Genomic DNA, 10,000 nt, shown 5'->3' on the forward strand with positions numbered 1-10,000 from the left:
CTCGCTTACGGCCATACCAGCCTGGGTACGCCCGATCTCGTCTGATCTCGGAAGCTAAGCAGGGTCGTGCCTGGTTAGTACTTGGATGGGAGACCGCCTGGCAATACCAGGTGCTGTAAGCATTTTGTCCACGAGGGTGTGCCCCTGCACTATTTCATCAGCAACACTGCCTTGTAGTAAGCATTTAATGATGAATTGACTAAATGCAGCTTCCTGCCTTTTTAATAGGATCAAATTTCCTTGTGTTTTCAATTAGCATCTGCCTTGTATTTATAAGACAAACAAGAATATTGTTGCTGAATGCAGCTTGTGTGTGCTTTGTGCTCCTTTGCCCTGTTCAAATGATGAAAGGAAATAAAGTTTGTATTTTATCCAACTACCTGTGCTAAAAAGTGATGGGAACAGTGTTTGTAATTTCTTCTACTTTTTCAGTGACACAAAGTTCAAGCTGCTTATCTAATTGGTGAAAATGCAATGTCTGTTTATCACACTCACTTTGACTATATATGTTGTAGCAAGAGATTGTTTCTCGCTTACGGCCATACCAGCCTGGGTACGCCCGATCTCGTCTGATCTCGGAAGCTAAGCAGGGTCGGGCCTGGTTAGTCCTTGGATGGGAGACCGCCTGGGAATACCAGGTGCTGTAAGCATTTTGTCCACGAGGGTGTGCTCTTGCACTATTTCATCAGCAACACTGCCTTGTATTAAGCATTTAATGATGAATTGACTAAATGTCTGTTTTATCAGACTCACTTTGACTATATATGTTGTAGCAAGAGATTGTTTCTCGCTTACGGCCATACCAGCCTGGGTACGCCCGATCTCGTCTGATCTCGGAAGCTAAGCAGGGTCGGGCCTGGTTAGTACTTGGATGGGAGACCGCCTGGGAATACCAGGTGCTGTAAGCATTTTGTCCACGAGGGTGTGCCCCTGCACTATTTCATCAGCAACACTGCCTTGTAGTAAGCATTTAATGATGAATTGACTAAATGCAGCTTCCTGCCTTTTTAATAGGATCAAATTTCCTTGTGTTTTCAATTAGCATCTGCCTTGTATTTATAAGACAAACAAGAATATTGTTGCTGAATGCAGCTTGTGTGTGCTTTGTGCTCCTTTGCCCTGTTCAAATGATGAAAGGAAATAAAGTTTGTATTTTATCCAACTACCTGTGCTAAAAAGTGATGGGAACAGTGTTTGTAATTTCTTCTACTTTTTCAGTGACACAAAGTTCAAGCTGCTTATCTAATTGGTGAAAATGCAATGTCTGTTTATCACACTCACTTTGACTATATATGTTGTAGCAAGAGATTGTTTCTCGCTTACGGCCATACCAGCCTGGGTACGCCCGATCTCGTCTGATCTCGGAAGCTAAGCAGGGTCGGGCCTGGTTAGTACTTGGATGGGAGACCGCCTGGGAATACCAGGTGCTGTAAGCATTTTGTCCACGAGGGTGTGCTCTTGCACTATTTCATCAGCAACACTGCCTTGTATTAAGCATTTAATGATGAATTGACTAAATGTCTGTTTTATCAGACTCACTTTGACTATATATGTTGTAGCAAGAGATTGTTTCTCGCTTACGGCCATACCATCCTGGGTACGCCCGATCTCGTCTGATCTCGGAAGCTAAGCAGGGTCGGGCCTGGTTAGTACTTGGATGGGAGACCGCCTGGGAATACCAGGTGCTGTAAGCATTTTGTCCACGAGGGTGTGCTCTTGCACTATTTCATCAGCAACATTGCCTTGTATTAAGCATTTAATGATGAATTGACTAAATGTCTGTTTTATCAGACTCACTTTGACTATATATGTTGTAGCAAGAGATTGTTTCTCGCTTACGGCCATACCAGCCTGGGTACGCCCGATCTCGTCTGATCTCGGAAGCTAAGCAGGGTCGTGCCTGGTTAGTACTTGGATGGGAGACCGCCTGGCAATACCAGGTGCTGTAAGCATTTTGTCCACGAGGGTGTGCCCCTGCACTATTTCATCAGCAACACTGCCTTGTAGTAAGCATTTAATGATGAATTGACTAAATGCAGCTTCCTGCCTTTTTAATAGGATCAAATTTCCTTGTGTTTTCAATTAGCATCTGCCTTGTATTTATAAGACAAACAAGAATATTGTTGCTGAATGCAGCTTGTGTGTGCTTTGTGCTCCTTTGCCCTGTTCAAATGATGAAAGGAAATAAAGTTTGTATTTTATCCAACTACCTGTGCTAAAAAGTGATGGGAACAGTGTTTGTAATTTCTTCTACTTTTTCAGTGACACAAAGTTCAAGCTGCTTATCTAATTGGTGAAAATGCAATGTCTGTTTATCACACTCACTTTGACTATATATGTTGTAGCAAGAGATTGTTTCTCGCTTACGGCCATACCAGCCTGGGTACGCCCGATCTCGTCTGATCTCGGAAGCTAAGCAGGGTCGGGCCTGGTTAGTCCTTGGATGGGAGACCGCCTGGGAATACCAGGTGCTGTAAGCATTTTGTCCACGAGGGTGTGCTCTTGCACTATTTCATCAGCAACACTGCCTTGTATTAAGCATTTAATGATGAATTGACTAAATGTCTGTTTTATCAGACTCACTTTGACTATATATGTTGTAGCAAGAGATTGTTTCTCGCTTACGGCCATACCAGCCTGGGTACGCCCGATCTCGTCTGATCTCGGAAGCTAAGCAGGGTCGGGCCTGGTTAGTACTTGGATGGGAGACCGCCTGGGAATACCAGGTGCTGTAAGCATTTTGTCCACGAGGGTGTGCCCCTGCACTATTTCATCAGCAACACTGCCTTGTAGTAAGCATTTAATGATGAATTGACTAAATGCAGCTTCCTGCCTTTTTAATAGGATCAAATTTCCTTGTGTTTTCAATTAGCATCTGCCTTGTATTTATAAGACAAACAAGAATATTGTTGCTGAATGCAGCTTGTGTGTGCTTTGTGCTCCTTTGCCCTGTTCAAATGATGAAAGGAAATAAAGTTTGTATTTTATCCAACTACCTGTGCTAAAAAGTGATGGGAACAGTGTTTGTAATTTCTTCTACTTTTTCAGTGACACAAAGTTCAAGCTGCTTATCTAATTGGTGAAAATGCAATGTCTGTTTATCACACTCACTTTGACTATATATGTTGTAGCAAGAGATTGTTTCTCGCTTACGGCCATACCAGCCTGGGTACGCCCGATCTCGTCTGATCTCGGAAGCTAAGCAGGGTCGGGCCTGGTTAGTACTTGGATGGGAGACCGCCTGGGAATACCAGGTGCTGTAAGCATTTTGTCCACGAGGGTGTGCTCTTGCACTATTTCATCAGCAACACTGCCTTGTATTAAGCATTTAATGATGAATTGACTAAATGTCTGTTTTATCAGACTCACTTTGACTATATATGTTGTAGCAAGAGATTGTTTCTCGCTTACGGCCATACCATCCTGGGTACGCCCGATCTCGTCTGATCTCGGAAGCTAAGCAGGGTCGGGCCTGGTTAGTACTTGGATGGGAGACCGCCTGGGAATACCAGGTGCTGTAAGCATTTTGTCCACGAGGGTGTGCTCTTGCACTATTTCATCAGCAACATTGCCTTGTATTAAGCATTTAATGATGAATTGACTAAATGTCTGTTTTATCAGACTCACTTTGACTATATATGTTGTAGCAAGAGATTGTTTCTCGCTTACGGCCATACCAGCCTGGGTACGCCCGATCTCGTCTGATCTCGGAAGCTAAGCAGGGTCGTGCCTGGTTAGTACTTGGATGGGAGACCGCCTGGCAATACCAGGTGCTGTAAGCATTTTGTCCACGAGGGTGTGCCCCTGCACTATTTCATCAGCAACACTGCCTTGTAGTAAGCATTTAATGATGAATTGACTAAATGCAGCTTCCTGCCTTTTTAATAGGATCAAATTTCCTTGTGTTTTCAATTAGCATCTGCCTTGTATTTATAAGACAAACAAGAATATTGTTGCTGAATGCAGCTTGTGTGTGCTTTGTGCTCCTTTGCCCTGTTCAAATGATGAAAGGAAATAAAGTTTGTATTTTATCCAACTACCTGTGCTAAAAAGTGATGGGAACAGTGTTTGTAATTTCTTCTACTTTTTCAGTGACACAAAGTTCAAGCTGCTTATCTAATTGGTGAAAATGCAATGTCTGTTTATCACACTCACTTTGACTATATATGTTGTAGCAAGAGATTGTTTCTCGCTTACGGCCATACCAGCCTGGGTACGCCCGATCTCGTCTGATCTCGGAAGCTAAGCAGGGTCGGGCCTGGTTAGTACTTGGATGGGAGACCGCCTGGGAATACCAGGTGCTGTAAGCATTTTGTCCACGAGGCTGTGCTCTTGCACTATTTCATCAGCAACACTGCCTTGTATTAAGCATTTAATGATGAATTGACTAAATGTCTGTTTTATCAGACTCACTTTGACTATATATGTTGTAGGAAGAGATTGTTTCTCGCTTACGGCCATACCAGCCTGGGTACGGCCGATCTCGTCTGATCTCGGTAGCTAAGCAGGGTCGGGCCTGGTTAGTACTTGGATGGGAGACCGCCTGGGAATACCAGGTGCTGTAAGCATTTTGTCCACGAGGGTGTGCTCTTGCACTATTTCATCAGCAACACTGCCTTGTATTAAGCATTTAATGATGAATTGACTAAATGTCTGTTTTATCAGACTCACTTTGACTATATATGTTGTAGCAAGAGATTGTTTCTCGCTTACGGCCATACCAGCCTGGGTACGCCCGATCTCGTCTGATCTCGGAAGCTAAGCAGGGTCGGGCCTGGTTAGTACTTGGATGGGAGACCGCCTGGGAATACCAGGTGCTGTAAGCATTTTGTCCACGAGGGTGTGCCCCTGCACTATTTCATCAGCAACACTGCCTTGTAGTAAGCATTTAATGATGAATTGACTAAATGCAGCTTCCTGCCTTTTTAATAGGATCAAATTTCCTTGTGTTTTCAATTAGCATCTGCCTTGTATTTATAAGACAAACAAGAATATTGTTGCTGAATGCAGCTTGTGTGTGCTTTGTGCTCCTTTGCCCTGTTCAAATGATGAAAGGAAATAAAGTTTGTATTTTATCCAACTACCTGTGCTAAAAAGTGATGGGAACAGTGTTTGTAATTTCTTCTACTTTTTCAGTGACACAAAGTTCAAGCTGCTTATCTAATTGGAGAAAATGCAATGTCAGTTTATCACACTCACTTTGACTATATATGTTGTAGCAAGAGATTGTTTCTCGCTTACGGCCATACCAGCCTGGGTACGCCCAATCTCGTCTGATCTCGGAAGCTAAGCAGGGTCGGGCCTGGTTAGTACTTGGATGGGAGACCGCCTGGGAATACCAGGTGCTGTAAGCATTTTGTCCACGAGGGTGTGCCCCTGCACTATTTCATCAGCAACACTGCCTTGTAGTAAGCATTTAATGATGAATTGACTAAATGCAGCTTCCTGCCTTTTTAATAGGATCAAATTTCCTTGTGTTTTCAATTAGCATCTGCCTTGTATTTATAAGACAAACAAGAATATTGTTGCTGAATGCAGCTTGTGTGTGCTTTGTGCTCCTTTGCCCTGTTCAAATGATGAAAGGAAATAAAGTTTGTATTTTATCCAACTACCTGTGCTAAAAAGTGATGGGAACAGTGTTTGTAATTTCTTCTACTTTTTCAGTGACACAAAGTTCAAGCTGCTTATCTAATTGGTGAAAATGCAATGTCTGTTTATCACACTCACTTTGACTATATATGTTGTAGCAAGAGATTGTTTCTCGCTTACGGCCATACCAGCCTGGGTACGCCCGATCTCGTCTGATCTCGGAAGCTAAGCAGGGTCGGGCCTGGTTAGTACTTGGATGGGAGACCGCCTGGGAATACCAGGTGCTGTAAGCATTTTGTCCACGAGGGTGTGCTCTTGCACTATTTCATCAGCAACACTGCCTTGTATTAAGCATTTAATGATGAATTGACTAAATGTCTGTTTTATCAGACTCACTTTGACTATATATGTTGTAGCAAGAGATTGTTTCTCGCTTACGGCCATACCATCCTGGGTACGCCCGATCTCGTCTGATCTCGGAAGCTAAGCAGGGTCGGGCCTGGTTAGTACTTGGATGGGAGACCGCCTGGGAATACCAGGTGCTGTAAGCATTTTGTCCACGAGGGTGTGCTCTTGCACTATTTCATCAGCAACATTGCCTTGTATTAAGCATTTAATGATGAATTGACTAAATGTCTGTTTTATCAGACTCACTTTGACTATATATGTTGTAGCAAGAGATTGTTTCTCGCTTACGGCCATACCAGCCTGGGTACGCCCGATCTCGTCTGATCTCGGAAGCTAAGCAGGGTCGTGCCTGGTTAGTACTTGGATGGGAGACCGCCTGGCAATACCAGGTGCTGTAAGCATTTTGTCCACGAGGGTGTGCCCCTGCACTATTTCATCAGCAACACTGCCTTGTAGTAAGCATTTAATGATGAATTGACTAAATGCAGCTTCCTGCCTTTTTAATAGGATCAAATTTCCTTGTGTTTTCAATTAGCATCTGCCTTGTATTTATAAGACAAACAAGAATATTGTTGCTGAATGCAGCTTGTGTGTGCTTTGTGCTCCTTTGCCCTGTTCAAATGATGAAAGGAAATAAAGTTTGTATTTTATCCAACTACCTGTGCTAAAAAGTGATGGGAACAGTGTTTGTAATTTCTTCTACATTTTCAGTGACACAAAGTTCAAGCTGCTTATCTAATTGGTGAAAATGCAATGTCTGTTTATCACACTCACTTTGACTATATATGTTGTAGCAAGAGATTGTTTCTCGCTTACGGCCATACCAGCCTGGGTACGCCCGATCTCGTCTGATCTCGGAAGCTAAGCCGGGTCGGGCCTGCTTAGTACTTGGATGGGAGACCGCCTGGGAATACCAGGTGCTGTAAGCATTTTGTCCACGAGGGTGTGCTCTTGCACTATTTCATCAGCAACACTGCCTTGTATTAAGCATTTAATGATGAATTGACTAAATGTCTGTTTTATCAGACTCACTTTGACTATATATGTTGTAGGAAGAGATTGTTTCTCGCTTACGGCCATACCAGCCTGGGTACGGCCGATCTCGTCTGATCTCGGTAGCTAAGCAGGGTCGGGCCTGGTTAGTACTTGGATGGGAGACCGCCTGGGAATACCAGGTGCTGTAAGCATTTTGTCCACGAGGGTGTGCTCTTGCACTATTTCATCAGCAACACTGCCTTGTATTAAGCATTTAATGATGAATTGACTAAATGTCTGTTTTATCAGACTCACTTTGACTATATATGTTGTAGCAAGAGATTGTTTCTCGCTTACGGCCATACCAGCCTGGGTACGCCCGATCTCGTCTGATCTCGGAAGCTAAGCAGGGTCGGGCCTGGTTAGTACTTGGATGGGAGACCGCCTGGGAATACCAGGTGCTGTAAGCATTTTGTCCACGAGGGTGTGCCCCTGCACTATTTCATCAGCAACACTGCCTTGTAGTAAGCATTTAATGATGAATTGACTAAATGCAGCTTCCTGCCTTTTTAATAGGATCAAATTTCCTTGTGTTTTCAATTAGCATCTGCCTTGTATTTATAAGACAAACAAGAATATTGTTGCTGAATGCAGCTTGTGTGTGCTTTGTGCTCCTTTGCCCTGTTCAAATGATGAAAGGAAATAAAGTTTGTATTTTATCCAACTACCTGTGCTAAAAAGTGATGGGAACAGTGTTTGTAATTTCTTCTACTTTTTCAGTGACACAAAGTTCAAGCTGCTTATCTAATTGGTGAAAATGCAATGTCTGTTTATCACACTCACTTTGACTATATATGTTGTAGCAAGAGATTGTTTCTCGCTTACGGCCATACCAGCCTGGGTACGCCCGATCTCGTCTGATCTCGAAAGCTAAGCAGGGTCGGGCCTGGTTAGTACTTGGATGGGAGACCGCCTGGGAATACCAGGTGCTGTAAGCATTTTGTCCACGAGGGTGTGCTCTTGCACTATTTCATCAGCAACACTGCCTTGTATTAAGCATTTAATGATGAATTGACTAAATGTCTGTTTTATCAGACTCACTTTGACTATATATGTTGTAGCAAGAGATTGTTTCTCGCTTACGGCCATACCATCCTGGGTACGCCCGATCTCGTCTGATCTCGGAAGCTAAGCAGGGTCGGGCCTGGTTAGTACTTGGATGGGAGACCGCCTGGGAATACCAGGTGCTGTAAGCATTTTGTCCACGAGGGTGTGCTCTTGCACTATTTCATCAGCAACATTGCCTTGTATTAAGCATTTAATGATGAATTGACTAAATGTCTGTTTTATCAGACTCACTTTGACTATATATGTTGTAGCAAGAGATTGTTTCTCGCTTACGGCCATACCAGCCTGGGTACGCCCGATCTCGTCTGATCTCGGAAGCTAAGCAGGGTCGTGCCTGGTTAGTACTTGGATGGGAGACCGCCTGGCAATACCAGGTGCTGTAAGCATTTTGTCCACGAGGGTGTGCCCCTGCACTATTTCATCAGCAACACTGCCTTGTAGTAAGCATTTAATGATGAATTGACTAAATGCAGCTTCCTGCCTTTTTAATAGGATCAAATTTCCTTGTGTTTTCAATTAGCATCTGCCTTGTATTTATAAGACAAACAAGAATATTGTTGCTGAATGCAGCTTGTGTGTGCTTTGTGCTCCTTTGCCCTGTTCAAATGATGAAAGGAAATAAAGTTTGTATTTTATCCAACTACCTGTGCTAAAAAGTGATGGGAACAGTGTTTGTAATTTCTTCTACTTTTTCAGTGACACAAAGTTCAAGCTGCTTATCTAATTGGTGAAAATGCAATGTCTGTTTATCACACTCACTTTGACTATATATGTTGTAGCAAGAGATTGTTTCTCGCTTACGGCCATACCAGCCTGGGTACGCCCGATCTCGTCTGATCTCGGAAGCTAAGCAGGGTCGGGCCTGGTTAGTACTTGGATGGGAGACCGCCTGGGAATACCAGGTGCTGTAAGCATTTTGTCCACGAGGCTGTGCTCTTGCACTATTTCATCAGCAACACTGCCTTGTATTAAGCATTTAATGATGAATTGACTAAATGTCTGTTTTATCAGACTCACTTTGACTATATATGTTGTAGGAAGAGATTGTTTCTCGCTTACGGCCATACCAGCCTGGGTACGGCCGATCTCGTCTGATCTCGGTAGCTAAGCAGGGTCGGGCCTGGTTAGTACTTGGATGGGAGACCGCCTGGGAATACCAGGTGCTGTAAGCATTTTGTCCACGAGGGTGTGCTCTTGCACTATTTCATCAGCAACACTGCCTTGTATTAAGCATTTAATGATGAATTGACTAAATGTCTGTTTTATCAGACTCACTTTGACTATATATGTTGTAGCAAGAGATTGTTTCTCGCTTACGGCCATACCAGCCTGGGTACGCCCGATCTCGTCTGATCTCGGAAGCTAAGCAGGGTCGGGCCTGGTTAGTACTTGGATGGGAGACCGCCTGGGAATACCAGGTGCTGTAAGCATTTTGTCCACGAGGGTGTGCCCCTGCACTATTTCATCAGCAACACTGCCTTGTAGTAAGCATTTAATGATGAATTGACTAAATGCAGCTTCCTGCCTTTTTAATAGGATCAAATTTCCTTGTGTTTTCAATTAGCATCTGCCTTGTATTTATAAGACAAACAAGAATATTGTTGCTGAATGCAGCTTGTGTGTGCTTTGTGCTCCTTTGCCCTGTTCAAATGATGAAAGGAAATAAAGTTTGTATTTTATCCAACTACCTGTGCTAAAAAGTGATGGGAACAGTGTTTGTAATTTCTTCTACTTTTTCAGTGACACAAAGTTCAAGCTGCTTATCTAATTGGTGAAAATGCAATGTCTGTTTATCACACTCACTTTGACTATATATGTTGTAGCAAGAGATTGTTTCTCGCTTACGGCCATACCAGCCTGGGTACGCCCGATCTCGTCTGATCTCGGAAGCTAAGCAGGG

At 43.5% G+C, this 10,000-nt stretch overlaps 28 non-coding genes across 28 annotated transcripts in view; all 28 read left to right on the top strand.

Moving 5' to 3' along the window:
* The first annotated feature begins 3 nt into the window (after positions 1–3).
* Positions 4–122, top strand: LOC145852565 (5S ribosomal RNA). The gene has a single exon (XR_014374421.1). It is a non-coding gene; the product is annotated as a 5S ribosomal RNA (ribosomal RNA).
* A 409-nt stretch (positions 123–531) lies between these two features.
* On the top strand, positions 532–650 carry LOC145885491 (5S ribosomal RNA). Its single transcript, XR_014397073.1, has one exon. It is a non-coding gene; the product is annotated as a 5S ribosomal RNA (ribosomal RNA).
* A 139-nt stretch (positions 651–789) lies between these two features.
* LOC145852183 (5S ribosomal RNA) lies at positions 790–908 on the top strand. Its single transcript, XR_014374037.1, has one exon. It is a non-coding gene; the product is annotated as a 5S ribosomal RNA (ribosomal RNA).
* Positions 909–1,317: 409 nt separating this feature from the next.
* Positions 1,318–1,436, top strand: LOC145852194 (5S ribosomal RNA). The gene has a single exon (XR_014374048.1). It is a non-coding gene; the product is annotated as a 5S ribosomal RNA (ribosomal RNA).
* A 139-nt stretch (positions 1,437–1,575) lies between these two features.
* On the top strand, positions 1,576–1,694 carry LOC145883936 (5S ribosomal RNA). Its single transcript, XR_014395513.1, has one exon. It is a non-coding gene; the product is annotated as a 5S ribosomal RNA (ribosomal RNA).
* Positions 1,695–1,833: 139 nt separating this feature from the next.
* LOC145852566 (5S ribosomal RNA) lies at positions 1,834–1,952 on the top strand. Its single transcript, XR_014374422.1, has one exon. It is a non-coding gene; the product is annotated as a 5S ribosomal RNA (ribosomal RNA).
* Positions 1,953–2,361: 409 nt separating this feature from the next.
* On the top strand, positions 2,362–2,480 carry LOC145885492 (5S ribosomal RNA). Its single transcript, XR_014397075.1, has one exon. It is a non-coding gene; the product is annotated as a 5S ribosomal RNA (ribosomal RNA).
* Positions 2,481–2,619: 139 nt separating this feature from the next.
* On the top strand, positions 2,620–2,738 carry LOC145852205 (5S ribosomal RNA). Its single transcript, XR_014374059.1, has one exon. It is a non-coding gene; the product is annotated as a 5S ribosomal RNA (ribosomal RNA).
* A 409-nt stretch (positions 2,739–3,147) lies between these two features.
* LOC145852216 (5S ribosomal RNA) lies at positions 3,148–3,266 on the top strand. Its single transcript, XR_014374070.1, has one exon. It is a non-coding gene; the product is annotated as a 5S ribosomal RNA (ribosomal RNA).
* Positions 3,267–3,405: 139 nt separating this feature from the next.
* On the top strand, positions 3,406–3,524 carry LOC145884042 (5S ribosomal RNA). Its single transcript, XR_014395621.1, has one exon. It is a non-coding gene; the product is annotated as a 5S ribosomal RNA (ribosomal RNA).
* A 139-nt stretch (positions 3,525–3,663) lies between these two features.
* Positions 3,664–3,782, top strand: LOC145852567 (5S ribosomal RNA). Its single transcript, XR_014374423.1, has one exon. It is a non-coding gene; the product is annotated as a 5S ribosomal RNA (ribosomal RNA).
* A 409-nt stretch (positions 3,783–4,191) lies between these two features.
* LOC145852226 (5S ribosomal RNA) lies at positions 4,192–4,310 on the top strand. The gene has a single exon (XR_014374080.1). It is a non-coding gene; the product is annotated as a 5S ribosomal RNA (ribosomal RNA).
* Positions 4,311–4,449: 139 nt separating this feature from the next.
* Positions 4,450–4,568, top strand: LOC145887145 (5S ribosomal RNA). Its single transcript, XR_014398733.1, has one exon. It is a non-coding gene; the product is annotated as a 5S ribosomal RNA (ribosomal RNA).
* Positions 4,569–4,707: 139 nt separating this feature from the next.
* Positions 4,708–4,826, top strand: LOC145852237 (5S ribosomal RNA). Its single transcript, XR_014374091.1, has one exon. It is a non-coding gene; the product is annotated as a 5S ribosomal RNA (ribosomal RNA).
* A 409-nt stretch (positions 4,827–5,235) lies between these two features.
* LOC145885949 (5S ribosomal RNA) lies at positions 5,236–5,354 on the top strand. Its single transcript, XR_014397533.1, has one exon. It is a non-coding gene; the product is annotated as a 5S ribosomal RNA (ribosomal RNA).
* A 409-nt stretch (positions 5,355–5,763) lies between these two features.
* LOC145852248 (5S ribosomal RNA) lies at positions 5,764–5,882 on the top strand. The gene has a single exon (XR_014374102.1). It is a non-coding gene; the product is annotated as a 5S ribosomal RNA (ribosomal RNA).
* Positions 5,883–6,021: 139 nt separating this feature from the next.
* LOC145884153 (5S ribosomal RNA) lies at positions 6,022–6,140 on the top strand. Its single transcript, XR_014395732.1, has one exon. It is a non-coding gene; the product is annotated as a 5S ribosomal RNA (ribosomal RNA).
* A 139-nt stretch (positions 6,141–6,279) lies between these two features.
* On the top strand, positions 6,280–6,398 carry LOC145852568 (5S ribosomal RNA). The gene has a single exon (XR_014374424.1). It is a non-coding gene; the product is annotated as a 5S ribosomal RNA (ribosomal RNA).
* Positions 6,399–6,807: 409 nt separating this feature from the next.
* LOC145850682 (5S ribosomal RNA) lies at positions 6,808–6,926 on the top strand. The gene has a single exon (XR_014372530.1). It is a non-coding gene; the product is annotated as a 5S ribosomal RNA (ribosomal RNA).
* Positions 6,927–7,065: 139 nt separating this feature from the next.
* On the top strand, positions 7,066–7,184 carry LOC145887146 (5S ribosomal RNA). The gene has a single exon (XR_014398734.1). It is a non-coding gene; the product is annotated as a 5S ribosomal RNA (ribosomal RNA).
* A 139-nt stretch (positions 7,185–7,323) lies between these two features.
* On the top strand, positions 7,324–7,442 carry LOC145852259 (5S ribosomal RNA). Its single transcript, XR_014374113.1, has one exon. It is a non-coding gene; the product is annotated as a 5S ribosomal RNA (ribosomal RNA).
* Positions 7,443–7,851: 409 nt separating this feature from the next.
* LOC145884150 (5S ribosomal RNA) lies at positions 7,852–7,970 on the top strand. The gene has a single exon (XR_014395729.1). It is a non-coding gene; the product is annotated as a 5S ribosomal RNA (ribosomal RNA).
* A 139-nt stretch (positions 7,971–8,109) lies between these two features.
* LOC145884265 (5S ribosomal RNA) lies at positions 8,110–8,228 on the top strand. The gene has a single exon (XR_014395844.1). It is a non-coding gene; the product is annotated as a 5S ribosomal RNA (ribosomal RNA).
* A 139-nt stretch (positions 8,229–8,367) lies between these two features.
* On the top strand, positions 8,368–8,486 carry LOC145852569 (5S ribosomal RNA). Its single transcript, XR_014374425.1, has one exon. It is a non-coding gene; the product is annotated as a 5S ribosomal RNA (ribosomal RNA).
* Positions 8,487–8,895: 409 nt separating this feature from the next.
* Positions 8,896–9,014, top strand: LOC145852271 (5S ribosomal RNA). Its single transcript, XR_014374125.1, has one exon. It is a non-coding gene; the product is annotated as a 5S ribosomal RNA (ribosomal RNA).
* A 139-nt stretch (positions 9,015–9,153) lies between these two features.
* LOC145887148 (5S ribosomal RNA) lies at positions 9,154–9,272 on the top strand. The gene has a single exon (XR_014398736.1). It is a non-coding gene; the product is annotated as a 5S ribosomal RNA (ribosomal RNA).
* A 139-nt stretch (positions 9,273–9,411) lies between these two features.
* On the top strand, positions 9,412–9,530 carry LOC145852282 (5S ribosomal RNA). Its single transcript, XR_014374136.1, has one exon. It is a non-coding gene; the product is annotated as a 5S ribosomal RNA (ribosomal RNA).
* A 409-nt stretch (positions 9,531–9,939) lies between these two features.
* The window catches only part of LOC145852293 (5S ribosomal RNA), a 119-nt gene continuing 58 nt past the window's right edge, over positions 9,940–10,000 (top strand). The window contains exon 1 of the ribosomal RNA XR_014374147.1: positions 9,940–10,000. This exon is cut by the window's right edge and continues 58 nt beyond it. This is a non-coding gene — a ribosomal RNA (5S ribosomal RNA).

The sequence above is a fragment of the Salmo salar genome, chromosome 08 (assembly GCF_965601325.2).
Source record: "Salmo salar chromosome 08, fSalSal1, whole genome shotgun sequence".
Classification (NCBI taxonomy): Eukaryota; Metazoa; Chordata; class Actinopteri; order Salmoniformes; family Salmonidae; genus Salmo; species Salmo salar.